At 44.5% G+C, this 19,805-nt stretch overlaps 1 long non-coding RNA gene across 3 annotated transcripts in view; it reads right to left on the bottom strand.

The window, feature by feature from the left end:
• Positions 1-19,805, bottom strand: part of LOC135908802 (uncharacterized) — a 50,998-nt gene that overhangs the window by 26,026 nt on the left and 5,167 nt on the right. For 2 of the 3 annotated variants that reach the window (XR_011511580.1, XR_010566427.2), the window contains exon 2: positions 3,608-3,817. This is a non-coding gene — a long non-coding RNA (uncharacterized lncRNA). The remainder of the gene's footprint in view (positions 1-3,607; positions 3,818-19,805) is intronic. The other variant, XR_011511581.1, reaches the window with a different exon arrangement.

The following is a 19,805-nucleotide window of genomic DNA, read 5'->3' as shown; positions in this document are numbered from 1 at the left end:
TTTAGTAGTATTGTATCAATTGTATATTTCATGTTTTCTTTTCCTTTTTTCCAAAATAAGATGATACTGCTCTGCAGCCCTTTCTAGGTAGTGGGAACTGGTCAAGCTGCCTGAGTGCAGCTTTTACTCCCAGCATCCTTCATGTATAACACATGAAAATAAACTTTCAATTCCATTCAATCCTCGAGGAAAGCCATGCGCCATGAAAGGCCGGCAACACAGACAGTCCAGTCCTCATGTAGCAGTGGTTTATGAAATTGGTCACACAGATTCATTCCATTCCTTGATATGCCAGTCACTATTTTTGCAGCCAACTACTGCGCGTATATTTCCTCTACCATTCCACATTTTGCAGCATGAATCGAGCACAGTATGTTAGCGAACAGCCAGTTGCATTTCCGACAGCTTACCACACAACAGAACAGCAGACACGGTAATTATTTAGTATGCGTGCACTTTTGTTGAGGCAACATGCAGTGCGCCGCCGAAAGCACCAGCTTATTCCTCTAGAGCAAACTGCGACACAAAAACCTTCTATATAACAAGGTGCACGTAGCTACATCCACGCTTACGAGAGCTCATCAGATGTTCCGTCCGCAAAAGTAAGACGCCTAGTTCTCCTGTAAATGTACAGTAGACTCTCTTTAAACAGAACCTCAAGGGACCAGGGAAATTTTTTCCGCTTAGCAGGAGTTCCATTTACTAAGGGACATTGCAGAGAGCATTGCGTGAATACAAAAAAAACCAACCATGAGGATGGTGTTCTGTTTAAATGGCAGTTACGTTTAAGCAATTTCCATTTATCGCGATTCCACTGTGGTATCATGAGCCAAGTTTCGTAGAATGGCAGAAGTGTTGCTGCCTGCATCACGCAGCACTGTTACCAACCTTCCAAAGATGTAGCAACTGACGTTGGCACAAACTTCTCCTTTCTAATTTAAATCCCTTTTTCTTGGTCATCAACTTAGATAACAAAAAACTCTTCCATGGCGTGACTCGTCGAAACACTAGTTTGAGCTTCTCTCACTCCCTGCTTGGCTGTTGCCAATGCTCATACAATGCGGTCCCTTCTGTTGTTTTTCTGATGCTTACTGTTAGCCTGATGTCAAGCTTTCTGACAAGTGTACCAAAAATCCAGTTTAGCTTCGATTAGCGTCATGTCCGACTTGATCACAAAGAAGACATTTTATCTTGGAAGATTTTGACCATTCCTTTCCCTGTTTACCCTCCTACGTCCTAGATGAGGCTACCAACACTTCTCGGAACTGGCCCAAATTCCGCTGTCGTTGAGCTTCCATGAAGTCGTTCCATGCTTCAAGGAACTCTTTCAAGGTTTTGCAGCTTCTCTCCTTTAGAACTGGTGCATGTTTTGCATGGCAACTCCCTATAAAGTGCTCTGAGATTAACAGGTCACGTGTGTCCTCTTAGGTTGTCTTTGGGTACGTCCAGCATTTCGATCGATCAATTGATCAAACTAACCTTGCAGACAAACTACTTACCATTTACTACTTGCTACTACTTACTACTTGCCCATGCCAGCACATCCGTAGTTTCTAACCACGGTTGGAAATCGTGGTATCACAACCCGGGTTGGCCTGTGGCATCAGGTCAGAGCCGGAACCTGGCTCCACACCTCAGAGAGCCACCAGTTGGGTGTCTCAAGGTTTCTGGGTTTGGTCGAATGGAATTCCTCCCTGTATCTTTCGGCCCTGAAGCAAAAGTGCTGAAATAGTGGCACCTTTGGTTCTTTTTTTTTTTTAATGTAGTCTAAGGAATTTTCGGGAAACTGACTGAATATATTTAGGGTTTCGCCCACCAAAAGCAGGCCGAGGGCTGCGGCCCACTTGTCCTTCGGCCACACTACAACTACTTAAATTGACGACTACATATACATGCTGAGATCGATCGTCTCTTTGCTCATCAAATAGCGGCAGAAAATTTCAGTGACATATTTGTTGCGCTGCCACTCAGTCTGTAACAGCCGCGTTTTCAGTGGCCACAGACATGCGGCCAGTAGCAGCCATTTGAGCTCCTAATAAGCAGATGCAAAGTTCAATGTTTCCTTTCTCCTGAGCCATGCTTTCATAAGCCAAAGACAGCCTGCCTGCCAAGTTCGTTCATGTTCGGCACGCTCTTTTACCAAATTTTTCACATGCGTGTGCCGCTTCTACACACATTATAAGCGCACCACACCACAGGCCATTTATCGTCAACATTGACTAATTGCTTTAGGTCCATGTCTTTTCTCGGTACGTTCTCTTTGACGACCGAAATTAGCCTGGCCCCACATTTGGCATCACTGAAAGGGTTTCTTGAAGGGAAGAAAAGTTGCGTTCATGAGAAAGACATGTTCAAAAGTGTAGCAAGGTTGTTTCCCGAGCTCTCATGAAGTGTACACAACAAAGACACTCTTTAAAGGAACACTAATGGCTACTACTAAGTTGACGTGGACTGTTTAAATGCAGTTCCAGAAACCTCGCAACGCTCGTTTTGTGCCAAGACTTAGTTTACAAGAAAATTGCATCTGAAGGGTACAAATACCTTTCTCGAAATTCAAATCTCCCGCCACCCAACCGCAGGAGTGGTGACATAGCATACGCTCTTTGCTGCCGTCGGTGAATGAAACAGCATCCGACAGACAGTGGTACCGAGCCAAGACAGACAAAGTCATAGTGGCCGATCCTCCACCGCAGCTGCTTTTTGGCCAAGTGGTATAGACCGTTCGGGCATCTCGCGACATCACATGGAAGGTGAATTCTCTGCTACTTACAGTTCGTGCAAGTTCGCGAGTCAGCAAAACCAGCGAAGCATTACACGATAACTACTGAAACGCAAAAGTGTGGGCGGCACGCAGCCGAGAGAAAATGAAACCGTTCGACCGCCCGCGTCGTTGTCAAGGGTTATTTCAATTTCTTTTGTCTAAACATGAAATAAAACTGGACAAGTAGAATTTTATTTTGTCTTATAATAAAATAGGAGAATGTTTTGTGCAATGAGTGGTTGACTACTAGTGACAGAATTTAATTGAGGAGTGCTTTTGTCACGGGGCAAGTGCTTGAATGTCCCGGGGGAGTCTCTAATTATGTCATCCATTTACCTCAATTTCTCTATTATTAAGGCTTTGTTTGCTTTAATAGTGATGCCTTTGTGATTGTCGACCACTGATCTATCAGTTTAGCTTGACTTCGTATTTGCCTTTAGTGTCCCTTTAACAAGACATCCTAGGGCTCAGTTAAATATGTAAAAACTAGCAGACACTCGGCTCCAATTCGGAACAATCTCACCGGGGAGGACTACCTGTCGACGCATCCCACGTTTAGGTCGATGAGACGTTGGCACAAGAAAGCAATAGCCCTATCGCTTGACGACGAAGGGACTGGCACAGGAATGGCTGTTCCCTTCGACATCACTTGAAGGTGGATGAAGGAGTGCTTGAGGTCACTCAATGCTTTGAGCTCCAACTCGTGGTCCTCATCAGACTGGTCAGCACCCGGGCCTGGACACCCGACCGTGTTGCTGCAGGCCCTGGCAGTCTTACGAGCACCCAAGGGAAAACAGCAAAACCTGTGGCCACACAAAGTCCTCCCCTCCGACATATAGCTCTCACCAGGCAGGTCATCCCTCGGGCCTGGTCACCCAACTGTGCTGTTGAGTGATTTCTCCCGGCATCGTCCACGTCACTGGGACGCCACCACAAGGCAACTCGCATGTGCCATCTTCCTTTCCTTGTTTCCATTCTGTTGCGGCGCGGTCACGTTGTAGTGGCCTGGTTTCATACATGAACAAAGAATATGTCGCCCTTGCCGTCATGGACGACCTGCGTCACATTGCACACATCGGTTCTTTCAGCACACATCATCATGCTTACCATAACAAAGCGAAATGCAAATAGTGCACACATTTTCTTCTAGTACTAGCGAATCTATCACATCATCTTTTCCCCAATGATATTACTGTCTTCTCTTCCATATTGCCCTGCTTACATCATTTTAATTTTGCCTGTAAGGCTTTCGCTGTTGTGGAGTTATTGCTCTGTGGCAAGACGCACTTACTGCATTCAAAACTTTGTGAGCATTATTGTGCATTTGAAAGCGAAACTGGCCTGTGTAATCGAATTGTACAAGCAGTGCCAGTAGTGTTTAACAGCGTCTATCCTACATGAAGCTCAACGATTCTCCGATGTACAGTGACGCCTGCATAAATAGCAGACGAATGTGGCCAAACACGGTCAGTGGGGTAAGAATTGCCGATAGTGATAGTGCTACCGTTGTCGCTTTACCATTATCTTGGTATTAGGGCACAAGTTCATCCTGTGAGAAGTTGGATTCTTTATTCATTCCTTCTGGTGGCGTTTCCATTTGTTCCCAGTCACTACACCGTGGCAGTATATTTACACTTTGCATAGTAATCTCTCTGCGGTCACTTTTAAACCTTGGTGCTATCTAGATACATCTGGTTGCTTCATCTATTTATTGCTGCACAGCATTAAACTGCATCAAAATGTACTCGATTGTTTTCCTGGCTTCCAAGCAACGACGATAAATCTATTTTTTTAGTATTCTGTCGCCAGGCAGCAATACCTGGCACTAAAAGGTAAGGTGCTCCTCTTGAAACGACATGACAGGAGGTGTACATGACAATTATGATAAGCTTCAAACATGACACATACCCACAAATGAGGATGCACCGAGAATAAGGTGGTTGATGAAAAACAACTTCAAAAGCATCAATAGCATCAATGCCAACAGCGACGTCGCAGTGACAATGCGACATAGTTTACAAAGTAGCTCACAGGATTCACAGCGGCCAAGTGCCCTATATAGCAGCACTGCAAATGCACAGGCAAAATGAAATTGCTCAACATTCCTAGGTGGCCTTGCGTCACTTCGTCCATGACATCAGTTGTGGTAGAACTTTAGGCCTCAGAGTTGATTGATCCCCAGGCAGCAGCTTCAAAATGAGTCATCCAGCTGGAAAAGTATAAAGTCTTTTAAACAGCAACTGCCTTCTTGCAGGCAGCCTGCAGCCACGATGAAGAAGTAGAACAGTTTTATGAAGGAAGATGTTCAACTAGCGTTGAGAAAAGTGCCAGCTCAGTGTACTGTAGTCATGGGCAACATCAATGGAAAAGTGTGGAAAATGCAGGCTGATGAACAAGCAATTGGCAACTATGGCATCAATTCCAGGAACCCTAGAGGAGAGATTTTGGTAGAATTTGTGGAAAGGAATAAGCTCTGAATAATGAATACCTTCTTCAGGAAGTGCAGCAACAGGAAGTGGACCTGGAAAAGCCCTAATGGTGAAACAAGAAATGAAATAGATTTCATACTCTCTGCCGATCCCAGCATAGTGCAGGATGTAGAAGTGTTAGGTTTGATGATGATGATGATTGGTTTTATTGGTGCTAGGGCCAGATGTGGCCAAAGAGCGCTAAGGCCATGGCAACAGCTGTCATTATTATATGAATAATGAACATGAAGACGTTGAGGATGATGATTAGTGGGGTTTATTGGTGCAAGGGCCACATATGGCCAAAGGGCGCCATGTCGAGGCTAAGGGCTTGTCAGTGGAATTAAACTGTGATATACGAGGTGTGGATGAAATACGGCTGTATAGACACCTAAAAACATTCGCTGAAGAAGTCCGTAAAATATATATGTATTAAAACTTTAACAATGACAAATGATGTGTGCTATGTACAAACTATACATTAAAGGAGGTTACATACTAGAATACGTCACTGTAAGTAGCATTAATGGGTAAGCGCAAGGGCCTGGAGACACGTGCCATACAAGACGCTACTATTGCAGCAGCAGCCTCTGGTGAGAGGACGTGCTACGAATCTCGTGAACTTATAACGTCCAATATGTCAACATTACATAAAAATTTTAAAACTGATTCATGGTCGAAAAACAGTTCCGATCCAAGAAACAATCCTGGGTGAAGGGGAATGTGCCATCGGCACACTAGTGTAAAGTGCTTTCTTCCTTTCAACTTATGCTTCCCGACAATACAGCATGACGTGGAGGACTGTTGGTATCTCGCTGCATTTACTACAGGTAGGAGATTCATTGCCAGTCAAAAGGCAGGAGTGTGTACCATATGTATGGCCTGTCCGAAGTCGGCAGAAAATGATCTCGATTCACCGCATTTTTGTTGGTGGTTGCCAGTTTTCTAAACATGGCTTAATTAAGTGGAGTTAGTTTAATGTTTGACTATCCCTCTTTCATTACCAATAAATTCTGAGCTTTTTGTGCAGGAAAGGTTTTGAGTCTGTGGTAGAGATAGCTATGGAGAAGCTGCTAGCCCTCCCTGCCATGGAGGTGGTGATTTCATCTGGAAGCATATTGCCTTTAATTCCTCGGTGTCCAGGCACCCAGCATATTATGAAATGCTGGTCTGATACATATTGTCACGGCTCACTTGAGACAAGAGCAGAGAGCGGTATTTATTAGAGACAATTAAAACAAGCGCTCGGTTCAGGCTTCTTCTTTTCTAACACCTCGCTTGCACACACAAGGTCGTCGACATCATCAGCGTGGTCGGGCACAGATAGCGTCGTGGCATTTGCCCCCCTCCAGGAGCATAGTCCCGATGCTCGGCGGGTTGCACCCGGTGTCCAGCCAACCAGAGAGTGGCCATGTCATTCAGAAAAATAAGGTTTCATGTGCACCACGTGCACAGTCTCAGGCAGGTCCTGACAGTGCCTTGAGCAGAATGGGCTGTCAGGAACGACTTGATAGTTGATATTGCTAAGGCATCGTAGAACCTTGTATGGTCTGAAGTATCGGCGTAGAAGTTTCTCCGTGAGGCCTCGGCAGCATACAGGAGCCCAAACCCAGACTCTTTGGCCGGGCTGGTAGACGACACATAGATGGTGTTGATTCTAACGTCGAGCACGACGGTCTTGCTGGCTAGTTATGCGAACACGTGCGAGCTGTCTTGCTTCTTCGGCACACTCTGTAAAATCTGCGACATCAGTCTCTGAATTGCTGGAATCATGAGGAAACAAAGCATCCAGCATTGTAGTCAATTCTCGACCATGGAGGTGACTCAATGGCGTCATTCTTGTTGTTTCTTGCCAAGCTGTATTATAAGCAAACATTACATAGGGTAATATTTGGTTCCAGTTTCTGTGCTCCACATCAACATACATGCACAGCATGTCTGCGAGAGTCTTGTTGAGGCGCTCCGTAAGTCCATTGCTTTGTGAGTGACAGGCTGTCGTCCTTCTGTGTGCCGTGCCACTCAGCGCGAGTACAGTTCGCAAAAGTTCAGCCGTGAACGGGGTTCCCCTATCGGTTACGATGACCAATGGAGCATCGTGCCCTAGGACGACGTTTTCGATGAAGAACTGTGCGGCCTCGGCTGCTGTGTTACTCGGAAGTGCCTTGGTTTCTGCATATCACGTGAAGTAATCTGTCGCAACTGTGATCCACTTATTTCTGGCAGCAGATATTGGGAATGGGCCCAAAAGGTCCATACCAATTTGTGCAAACGGCGTTTCTGGCACTGGAACGGGATGTAGTAGTCCAGAAGGTTTTGTAGGTGGCGCTTTTCGTCACTGACAGTCAAGGCACATTCGAACATAGTGCTTCACCTGTACTGCGAGCCGTGGCCAGTACTACTTCTCTTTGATCCGTGCTAATGTTCTCACATAGCCTAGGTGGCCCGAGGTAGCTTCATCGCGACAGGCCTGCAAGATTTCACTGCGAGTTTTAGGGACGACTAGTAGATATGTCTTCCCTGTTGAAGAGAAGTTCCTCCTAAAAAGAACACTGTTGCATAGGCAGAATGATGACAGGTGCCTTGAGAACAGTCTGGGCTTGTTTGTGATTCGGCCTTCTAAGAAATCAATTAGTGACGTGAGCTCCTGGTCTTCTTGCTGTTGTTGAGAGATGGTGGCCACACCAACAACTCCTAAAAAGCCTGCGGATTCGTCATCATCTCCGCCTGATGACTCGATCGGCGATCTGGAAAGGCAGTCAGCGTCTAAGGGCTGCCTTCCCGATTTATAGACCACCGTCATGTCGTACTCTTGAAGTCGTAGGCACCAGCGTGCCAAACGTGCAGATGGATCTTTCATGTTGGTCAACCAACTGAGAGAATGATGGTCACTTATGACTTGAAATGGGAAGCAGTCTATGTACCGGCGGAACTTGATAACTGGCCATACTACAGCCAAAAATTCATTCTCTGTGGTGGAGTAGTTTGAGTCGACATGTGACAGTGTTCTACTTGCTTAAGCGATGACTTGCTCAGCGCCATCTTGCCGCTAAACAAGGACGGCGCCTAAACCCACATCCCTGGCATTAGTGTGGATCATTGTCAGCGTATCCACGTTAAAGTGGGCAAGAATCGGCGGAGTTTGCAGACGGTGCTGCAACTCGTTGAATGCCGCCTCCTGCTCCTTGCCCTACATAAACGTGACATCTTCTCTGGTTAGGCAGGTGAGCGGTGAGGCGATGCGTGCAAAACCTGCAATAAATTGCCGGTAATATGCACATAAACGCAGGAAGTGTCTGACTGCCTTCTTGTCCGTAGGCCTTGAAAACTTTGCGACGGCTGCGATTTTCTCAGGATCAGGTCTGACACCTGTGTGGCTTACAATGTGGACCAAAAACTGTAGTTCTTCGTAGCCAAAGTGGCACTTTCCAGGTTTTGAGGTAAGCCCAGCGGACCATATGGCTTGAAAAACCGACCGTAGCCGTCTCAAATGTTCATCAAATGTGGCAGAATAACCAATCACATTGTCTAGGTACACTAAGCAAGTCTTCCGCTTAAGGTCTGAGAGAACAGTATCCATTAGCCTTTGGAGTGTGGCTGGGGCTAAGCACAAACCAAACGGGACAACTTTGAATTCATAGAGCCCATCAGGCATCACAAAAGAAGTTTTTTTGCAATCCCACTCACCGACCTCTATTGGCCAGTATCCACTTTTTAAGTTCATCAATGAGAAGTAACGTGCATGCCGTACCCTGTCAAGGGTATCGTCGATGCGTGGTAAGGGATACACATCTTTTTTCGTAGCCCAATTGAGCTTGCGATAATCTATACAAAACCACAGGCTACCATCCTTCTTTTTAATGAGTACCACAGGCGGTGCCCAAATGCTTTTTGACGGCTGGATGATATCGTCTTCTAGCATTGTCTTGACTTGCTGCTGTATTGCTTCACACTTTTTCTCAGCCACACGATACGGATGCTATCAGATGGGTATTGCTGTTTCCTCCGCAATGAGAAGGTGTTTCGTCAGTGGTGTTTGACGCACTTGGGGCGTTGCAGCGAAGCAGTCCTTAAAATGGTCAAGCAGTTCCCTGAGACTTTGTTTCTGTCGCAGCGCTAAACCTGGGTCAACGTCGACGATGGGTGCATGTGGCATCATATCGGTGGTCGATTCCTCTTGACAGCAAAGCAGTGTTATACGTGGTCAATTTGGTCAAAGTATGCCACAGCGATTCCTTTACTGATGTGCTGGCGTTCATTGGTAAAATTTGTCAGTAGTACCTCGTGTGACCACCGATTAGGCTGACGATACCCCGAGCAATGGCAACACCCTAATGGAAGAGAAGCACAGTTAATTGTTTGGCTACACCATCCCTGTTCAACTGTTCTCCGCAACTGACGGAGACAAGACTGAATGATAGTGGTGATATGCAGACGTCATTGTCGGCAACACGTAACGATGTACGATGGCGCTCTTTCTCGTGGCTCGTGTCTGTGCTAGTTCACAAGGTTATCTCACCATCCCCTATGTTAACCATGGCACCGTACTCCCACAAGAAGTCCATTCCAAGGATGAGTGATCTGCAGCACTCATTTAAAATCATAAAATTGACAACAAAAGCTGAATTTCCTATCTGGAGTTGTGCAGTACATTTTACTGTAGGTGTCGTTATCTGGCCCCCGGCATTTCAAATATAAGGGCCCATCCATTGCATTTTGACTTTCTTAAGCTGGTCTGCCAACTGCTCACTTATTATCGAAAAGTCTGCGCCAGTATCATCTAAACCTGCCACGTTGTGCCCATCAATCATTAAGATAAGGTCGGCACTCACAAATTTGTTGGCGTTTCATTTCTCCGGGTTGCTCTGCTCGTTTCTCAGTAATAATGGGGGATTACACTGGGATTCGGCTACCAGGCCTCTTTTCTTTGTGAAGAGAATGCAGAAGCTCTTACTCAGATTCACTTTAAATGTAGTCTCAATGGCCCATTTTGATACTCTGTTCAGACCAAGCTAAACCTGTCTCACAGATGGCGAGTTTACACGACTTAAAAGGCCCCTCACCAGGTTAATTTTGGTTATACACTGGAAGTTGTTACATGTCCTCTAGGAAGCGTTCTATCGCAAAAATTTCACAAATCGGCTTATTAATGGCTCACATAGAAATATTTCAGTGTCGCGAACCCATAATTTCAGGAGGCGAGCCTCACCGCAAACATAGGTGCTTTCTTCACTCGCCCCATTTAGCCTACATAAGCGAAATTCCTTCCCTGCGTTCTCCCATACCGGACCTCGAGGTTCACATGACGCATACGTCACGGGCCCTGCCTTGATTTTTTTTCTCCTTGCCTCCTCCCTCCCTCCTCAGTATGTATGGACTAACGTTGATTTTCAAATATCCTGTGTCAAGTAAACTGGGCCCAGCACTGGTACAAAAAGTGAGTATGTTCACATGTTTCGTGGGGATCTGTTGGTAATTTCACCAGAGTGTTATTCTTTGTACCTTAATGACATTTTGCTCTTGGAATTCTTCAAGGAACTCTTCATCACTAAAGTTCAGGAAATCTTCTGATATTACTCCCCTGCTTGTGTTGAGCAAGCGATGTGCAGAGATTGTCACGTTAATGTCACCGGTACTGGCAAGTTTAGCAAGCTTTTCAAGTTGATCTTTATTTGTCAGTTTGAGGTGGAGGTCTCCGCTTGCCATATATGAGGCTTTGTAGTTAAGTCCAATCGTGTTTCTAGGCATTTCCATACTAGAAAAGGTGACAGTTTTCTTGCAGTTGTGTTGCCTTCACTGTGAAGGACATGGTACTTTGGGAAGGTCTCGTCATTTTGCATTGAAAAGAACTGGGATGTTGCTTCGGTACACCCTCTTTTCAAGGCGCAGTCTTGAAGGGGGAGGGGGAAGCGTTTGCATCTAATCCTTGGGAAGTTCGACGGCAATGGTGGCCACCCACCACCAAGTCCAACAAGGAGACGCTGCAAGGGTGAAAAAATACCTGCAGATGCCAGCCATGCATCACCACTATAGCCTAATATAAGATGCCCAAGGTTGGACAACGACACCAGGTTAATTCTTGTCACCCAGAAATTTGGAAGTAAGAAGTGATAAGAAGACAGGAAAGAAATGTAATCATCAAATGTTTCATAGGAATTTCGTTGTTGTCTCGCCTGATTTTTATTCGTTTTACGTCAACGACATTCTGGTCTTGCCAGCCTTCCAATAGTTCTGCTTCGGTTAATTCTAACAAGTCGGAATCTGACATCACGCCTCCGACTGTGTTCAGGCAATGATATGGGGTCACTATTATTGGGATGTCAGCAAAGGCTGTGAGAATTGCAAGCTTTTCATGTTGAGCTTGTCACAAACCTCGATGACGAGATCGCCGCTTGCCATCTTGCTAGCTTTATAGCCCGGTCCAATAGTGTCCTTCAGAGATTTAGATACAAGGAATGGTAATAGAATCCTTACTGGCCTTTCATGTTTATTGCTGTGGATAACATGGAAAAGATTCTTTGTATGGAATGAAAAAGCTCAGGGAGCCTTTGGAGTGTACACGCTTTGCAGCAGTAGAATCAAAATGGAATGATGCTCTAAGCATGTCATATGTACTTTCTTCAGCAGCAATGACAACCACTCACCACAGAGCCCAACAAGGGGACGCTACAAGTTTAGCAGAGCGATGACTTGCACACGCCAGGTGTGCATCGCTGCCATAACCCAATGTGCCATACTCAAGGTTGGATATACAACACCACGTTAACCCAAGCCACCTGGAAGAGACAGAAAATTGAGTTGAAAGGAAATGACGGGGCAGAAAAGGTAAGTTGATAGGAAAGTAACAGATTGAGGAGAGGGACAGGAAAAGGAAACCACCGATTTTTCTTGGGCGGGGACAGTCCAGGAGTGCTGCCTGCATGAATTCAAGGCCAAAGAACTGCGTTGACTCTGCCAAGGGCCCATAAAGGTCCAAACACCCAGCATCAGCTCAACCCGCAGGATCCCCTTTGCTCCGGACATGGCTAAACTGCACACAGTTAAGCGCAGGAGGATCCGACCTCCATGCGCTCTAGTACGTGGTGTGGCAACATACCAAACATCTGCTGACATAGATGCCCCTACAGGGTTATAAGCCTAGGAGCCGTAAGCATTTGTCAACCTTCTGCTCTGTCCATACTAAAACTGTTAAAAGGTCAGTGACACGAATGTGCTTTCTTAATGCTGTGAAGAAGTCATGTTTCCACCGAATGCAACTTAGCTTTGATGAACAGTTTTCGAAGTTGGTGGCAGCAGTCTACCCACAGAGGCTCATCACAGCTGTTGCTGAAGTGGTGCACAGGGACACCAAAATGAGAAAGAGCTCATGTAATGACGGAGGCACCCAGCAGAAGCAAAAAAGTGCTGTTATTCCTTACATTCATGGTGTCTTGCATAATCTCAATATGATTTACAACAGAGCTGGCATTAAAGTAGTAATGTCAGCACCTGAAAAACTGTCCCGTCCATGTAGAAGAACCTGTCCCGTTCCGAAGTAAAAAAAAAAAGCATGTAGCATTAGACACCGTAATAAGTAGCTTGTACACAAGATGTAGAGTACAAAATTCCGCTATCCTGTGGTCGAGTCTACGTTGGGCAGACTGAGCAATGCGTGGATGAGGGTCTAAGAGAGCATGGCAACAAGGTGAAGAAATGCACAGATGAGAACTCAGCAGTACACTGTCGCAAGTGTAGGCACACTCCTATTTTGATAACACATGTATAGTGTATCATAAGACAGAGCAGTCTTGCAGATTGATACTAGAGGCAGACAAAACACAGCATGATGGTTTAATCTGCATGAGCACACCATCAATTTTTCTCACAAGAAATTAGATATCTATCAGGTGTGAATGATAGCATAGGATGAGTGGCATGCTTGGCTTGGCACATGATGACTTCCTTTTGTATGTTCTCTCTTTTTTCTTCTTCATGGCTTATACGCATGTACTTTCTGCATTAAATTTCAGTTTAGGTGCACGCTTGTGGGGCCTGGTTCTTCATTTAGTGTCCCTGGAAGTCTTCGTGCTGCTGCCTACCATCATGGCGTGATAAAGGCTATGTACATTTTTGTCTCTTTGATTAGCGGAATCTGCCAGAAAGATCTGCACAGGTCAACACATAAAAAATGTTGACTACCACGTGCCTCATCTATAATTATGTGCATCTATAGCATAGAAAATGGTACAAGTTTTGTCTGACAATTTAAAATCTCCTGCTCCGAGCTAACATTCGAGGCAGAAACTTGGAGGTTAGCAAAGAAGCTAGACAGCAAGTTAGGGACTGCACAAAGAGCCATGGAACAAAAATTGTCAGGTGCAACATTAGGAGATAGCAAGAGAGCAGTATGGATCAGAGAACAAATGGCGATAGCCAATATTCTAGTTGACATAAAGAGAAAAATAATGGAGCTGGGCAGGCTGTGCAATGTGTAGGGCAAATAACTGGTGGACCATTATAGTTGCAGAATGGGTGCCGAGGGAAGGGAAGCCCAGTTGAGGGTGGCAGAAAATTAGAGGGTTGATGAAATTAGGAAATTTGTAGACACAAGCTATAATCAGCTAGAAAAATACAGGATCGCTGGGAGAGGCCTTCCTCCTGCAGTGGACATAAAAATAGGTTGGTGATAATGATGATGAATCCAAGCACAGTCTCAAAGTTCCATCTCCCTTTTTTCTCACAGGAGTGATGAAAAATGATACCCAAGGTCGGATTATATCGGCACCAAGCATCTCCTGTAATTCTTTACTCAGCCACATCTTTAGTTCTCTTGACATGCTACATATAAGGTAATTTGTGGATGGTGGTCTTGTGAGCCATTTAGAAAGGGACCATGGACGGCTTCATCGTCTGGATATTTTACCTTGACTTCAACCTCTTAATATTGAATTGAATATATTTTATTTCTATACACAGTGAAATATAAACTTTCCCTATGTTTTCATGCAGTTTCCACATGGGTTGCAGGCATGTAGAAAACAGATTGAAGATAGAGCTGGAAGGCAACAAAAGAAGAAGAGGTTGCCGGGGGCACGCTCCAATTTTTTTTCTTGTCTTTGTTTCAAAATAAACCGAAGCCACATCAGTTCTGAGGTCTCTCTCATTCTTCCGAAACATGGTGCCGTGACCAGGATATGCAAAGACAGACATGATGCCTTCAACCCCCTGTGCTTCAACGGGTTGAAGAATGGAACAGTAGTGTCTAGCTCAACAACGAACCGTCACAGGAAAAACCACAACCAATGATTATTGGCAACGCAGCTACACAGGCAAGAACTCTTTCAACACGATTTTAAACATGAACAGAGAAGTTTCATCAAGGAAGCCCGAGATACTTAGAGCAAATGTGACAATGCTTACCAGCAAAATTGATAAGATGCAGAAGAAGCCAACAGAGCGCAATTAACGACACTCCTAACCAGATGAAGCATATGTCATAGACATTAAACCAGGTCAATGGCCAGATAGAGTTGCTCAACGAACCGGAACATGTGGAAACAGAATTTGAAAGAGTTTTACACTATGAGGTGAAGATAGTCACCGTGACAACCAAGTTAGAAGAATGAATTTGAGAGTTGGGGCAAGTGATGCATCAACCAACAGGAATAGCAACAGGCCAAGTAAGCACAGTACAACACACTAACCACATATTGGAAATGCAAGAGTCAGTTACTTGCCATGGCTTGAGATGATTAAGTTTGATGGTAAAAGAACAGTGTGGCCGAGATTTTGGCATCAGTTCAAGATGTCGATGCGTAAAAGGATGAACATACTGATTATTCAGAAATTTAATTACCTTCTGGCATCACTCAACGGAAAGGCAGCATCTCTAGTAGAAGGCTTACAGTTTTCAGAGTAAAATTACGAGTATGCAGTCACCCTTTTGAAAGAAATGTTCAAGCAACAAGATCATTTCAGAGAGACCTACCTGAAAGAACTCACCAACGTGGAAACAGTAGACAGTTTTAGTTTAGAGTATGCTATACCACTTCAATCGCTATAATATAGCGGATCATTACGGCGCATGCGCAGAACACTAAACAACTCATAGGGTATGCTTGCTATTTCTCAGATTTAGCGTCAGCGTCCTTGCATGGTTCGTGTGAAACACGGCGGCAGTCCTGGCTACCCACTTCGAATTGAATTTGGTGATGCTTTTGTAAAATTCACTTCGTTCATAGCAAATGACTATGTAAACGGCATTCGCTTTATCTCAGGCCGCTTCGACGGCAGAGTATTGTGGATAATCTTGTGGAGTTTTCGAGATCACTTCTCGTTTCGAACGAGTAGAAGCCTAACGAAAGAAACATTCAAGATGTCAGTGCCACGTATCGCTGCAGTCGGGAGATAGCCACAACAACGGCATATGGCCTCTGAGATCTGAACATCTCGCAGGTCAACTAAAACTGCAATGAACGCGCGCTGCTTAGCGTACGCTATACTAGAGCACATAGCTTACGCTATAGTTGCCATATGCTATACTATAACTATCTAGTAAGGAGCTCCAAAGACGTTGATGGCTTGAAGAAGCTATTCCAAAAGTTCCAAGTAAACACAAGAGCTTTGCAGTCATCAGAGGTGGCAATGGACAGTTACTACAGTTATAGCAACTGTCATGAAAACTGCAGTACCAGAGGACCTGAGGATAGAAATGAAGAGGAAAGAAATGGAGAAAGGCACAGGCAACAGATCAGCAACATTGGGGTTGGACTTAGCATTAGCAGAGAGCATACATAACATAAAAGAAATTATGGAGTTTTTTATGGAGTGAAATTATGGAGTATGAGCCACTGTTTAAGATAAATCAACCAACCAACCAATTAAATTGTGAATGCTTTGAAGCACGCCATCGAACTACAGAAGCAGAGCACAGACATGACGAAAACTTTCTCCGTCTTTCTCCGTCTAGTGAATTGAACTACATCTTTTTATTATTTCGCCTATAATGTCATCACTGAAGAGGTAATTCGCAACCCTTCAAAGACCATCCGAGTCGTAATCGTACAACCATGTGTTCGTTACACGATTGCTGATTTTACAGAAGAGACAAGTGAGGAGAAATATGACGCAAACCAGTCACTATGTAGTCAGAGACAAACAAAGACATGCATGCTTCAAAGCACCACACTGAAAAAGTGCATTTTCTGCGCTTTCATTGCAGAAGCATAACATTGGAGGAGAAGAAAGCAGCTTTGCAGTGGGAGTGAAAATGTTGCAGATGCACGAGACCTTACCACACAGTGAAGATACGCTGCACCAACGTGCGTTGTAGGGCATGCAAAGAAAGGCACGCAACATCTATATGTCGGCCACATACACTTGGGCCATCGACTCGGCAGCCAAGCAGCGGTGGTAAATGCCTACATACGAGCGCTCAAGTTCAGTGGTTAGATGTCAACAAGTCCTGCAACATGCATGCACAGCAGTCGGGCGAGTCCAAGTGCATACTGCCGCAGACAGCTTCTTGATAGATGTAAGGAGAAGATAGCGGGTGCTACGTATGGATTATGCTGCACAATAGGAGCCAGAGGACATTCATCCTTAAAGGAGCATAGAGAAACCTAAGCTGCAAAGTGAAAAGATCTGAAAGAATCACCGTGGGGTCGAAGAGGAGAGACTGAACTTGATATGAAAGTCAAAGTCAAAATCTAGAAGGACCCTACATCGGAACATATCGCTACTGAGGCGCTCGAGATAGAAATAACATCCTGTGGTGTCCTACTATCGCAACCGTTAGTAATACAATAAAGTGTAAGATCTCTCAGTCTTTCTTTGTCTGATGACACCAGAAAGGGAGGCAATAACAATGCAGCTCTCGAGACATCAATATTAATCGGAGCCGGTCATTACTGGAAATTAGTCACTGGTCGCATTCACAAGATTCAACCAAAAATAATGACAACAAAAACGTTTTTGGACTGGATGGTTCAAGGGCCTGTGGATATACGTCCTATGCCACTGAAATCTTCGACGGTTATGGTCCCCAAGGCCAATGCCAACTCTAATACAATTGTAGATGAACTGCATAAGTTCTGAGATTTGGAAAGCATTGGAATCACGGAGAAACCAATTACAAAGCCAAGCGATGACCATGTGCAACAATACATCAGAGAAACCATGAAGTTCAGTGTGGAATGATATAAATTGTGGCTACCATAGAAAGAGGACGTAACACAAGATGACAACAAGCAAACTGCAGAGAAGAGGCTTACACAGGTGACTAAAAAATTATCCAAGGAAGGCGATGACCTGCAGGCCCATGACAAGGCTATCCATGAATATTTCAAGAGAGAAGTAGCAGAAAATGTTAAAGAAACTGCAGACATGCAGAACAAATTTGTCTATTATATGCCACACCAGGCAGTGATCAAGAGAGAAAGATCCACGAGAAAGATATGCATCCTTTTTAATGCATTGTCAAGCTATAACTCCGGAAAATCACTCAATAACTTGGAAAATGGACCCAACCTGAACCCAACATCACAAGTTTGCTGATGTTCGACAGCACGGGATTGCAGTGTCGTCAGACGTGGAAAAAGCATCTCTGGAGATAGCGATACATGAACATGACCGAGACACACTGCACTTTCTGTGTTGGGGGAAAATACCCAGTGAAGCTATGCCACGCATGGGGATAAAGACATGGCAGATGATGAGGGTAGCTTTCGGCATAACACCAAGTAGCTTTCTTCTTGCAGCCACACTTAATCGACATTTGGATTACTTCGAAGAGCAATGCCCCATAGTTGTTGCACAGCTCTCAAAAGAAATTGATGTCGACGTATTGCTCAGAGCAGACGAATGTTCGCAAGCTGCTGAACCGTACAAAAAGTAAGAGCTATTATTCATAAGGTAGGGATGATTTTGAGAAAATGGACTGAGAATGACACCAAACTACAAAATATACCTGATGAATAAGAGAAAGAATTGGATCGAAGAATCAGAAAAGAGGGACAAATCATGGTTTTGGGACAGAAATAGAACTTCGTCGGAGACGTGCCGAGTTTTCCAGACACTACGTGGCGAGAATACATTGATATTAGACAACTTTCGAAATGGCAGGTTCTGCAAGCTACAGCAAGGCTATACGACCCTTCAGGCTCTTTGACACCACTTTCAGTTAGAGCCAGGTTATTGCCACAGAAGATTTCGATAGAAAAACTACAATGGGACAACCCGCTACCAAGCCAGCACAAATTAGCATGGAAAGAATGGGCAGAAGAACTTCAGCATCTGGATAATTTCACTGCAACTAATACTGTGACTACAACAGGCAAGCTGAAGTGAAAGCGTCAGCTATACACGTTTTCTCAGATGCAAGTTCCGTGGCATACGAAGAAGCAGCATGCATAGTAACAAAATACTCAGATGGAAGCAAAGGAGTAAATTTATTTATTGGCAAAGGTAGAGTCACCCCAATCAAAGAAATTACGCTACCAAGACCTCAGTTATTGGCTACCACAGTATCCGTCAGGTTGGTTATTTACATAACTGATAATTTCATCACGAAAGTAAGCACTGTGAAATACTGAGCTGATTCTCAAATTGTGCTCTGTTGGACCAGGTTAACCAAAATGAAAGAACTATCACACAGATGAAATCAAGAGCAAGTCCAGCAAGAGTCAATGGGGTTATGTTAAATGTGAAGAAAATTCTGTGCATTTGATGACAGGGGAAATTAAGATGAATATGCTGAACAGTGACTAATGGTGGAAGGGACCCACGTGGATTGATAGTGAGAAACAAAGGCCTAATTATGAAATTAAATCAGAATCAGATGATGAAGGCAAAGAAGAGATTGCAACAAGCATGAGTTGAAGCATGGGTGATGTGTTACGTTGGAAATCTCAGAAAAGAAGCAAGAGCAGGTTCGCTAACAGCAGAAGAGTTGGACACGGCAGAGTTGGTGCTCATAAAAGAGCAGATGATGTTAGAAAAAACATTAACAAAAATAAATGAAAAGATGAACCTGTACGGCATGGACATCCTCAAAGACAATCAAGGCATCCTAAGAGTGAAAGGGAGGCTTTAATGCAACAATTTCAGCTCTGACGAGAAGCACCCTATTGTACTGCCGAGAGAGAGTTGCTAGTCAGAACTCTTAGTGCTTTGTGCGCATCAAATAACCATGCACGGTGGAGTTTTCTTAACACTAACACATCTAAGGAGATGTTTCGGATTGTGCGTGGTCGACAGTAAGTGAGATACATTATAAAGAAATGTATCACATGCGGAAGATTTAATTCCTGACCAATGGCACAAGACGTGGCCATTCAACATCAGGCCATTCAACATCATTGGTATAGACTTTGCTGGAACACTGAATGCTTGAGCAGAGAAGGGCAGCAAAGCTATGAAGTTTTATGTTCTGATATTAATTTGCGCAGTAACAGGAGCAGTATAGCTGGAGTTAGTCAAGAGTATGCCATCTGAAGCATTCATACAAGACAAGCCTTCCGAAGACTCACAGCCAGAAGAGGATTATGTACGACAATCTATATTGACAACGCAAGAGCCCTCAAGAAGTCCAAAAAAGAGAG

The sequence above is a fragment of the Dermacentor albipictus genome, chromosome 1, assembly GCF_038994185.2.
Source record: "Dermacentor albipictus isolate Rhodes 1998 colony chromosome 1, USDA_Dalb.pri_finalv2, whole genome shotgun sequence".
In the NCBI taxonomy this organism is placed as follows: domain Eukaryota; kingdom Metazoa; phylum Arthropoda; class Arachnida; order Ixodida; family Ixodidae; genus Dermacentor; species Dermacentor albipictus.
Note: the sequence above shows the minus strand (reverse complement) of the source record. Positions and strands in the feature narration are given on the sequence as shown.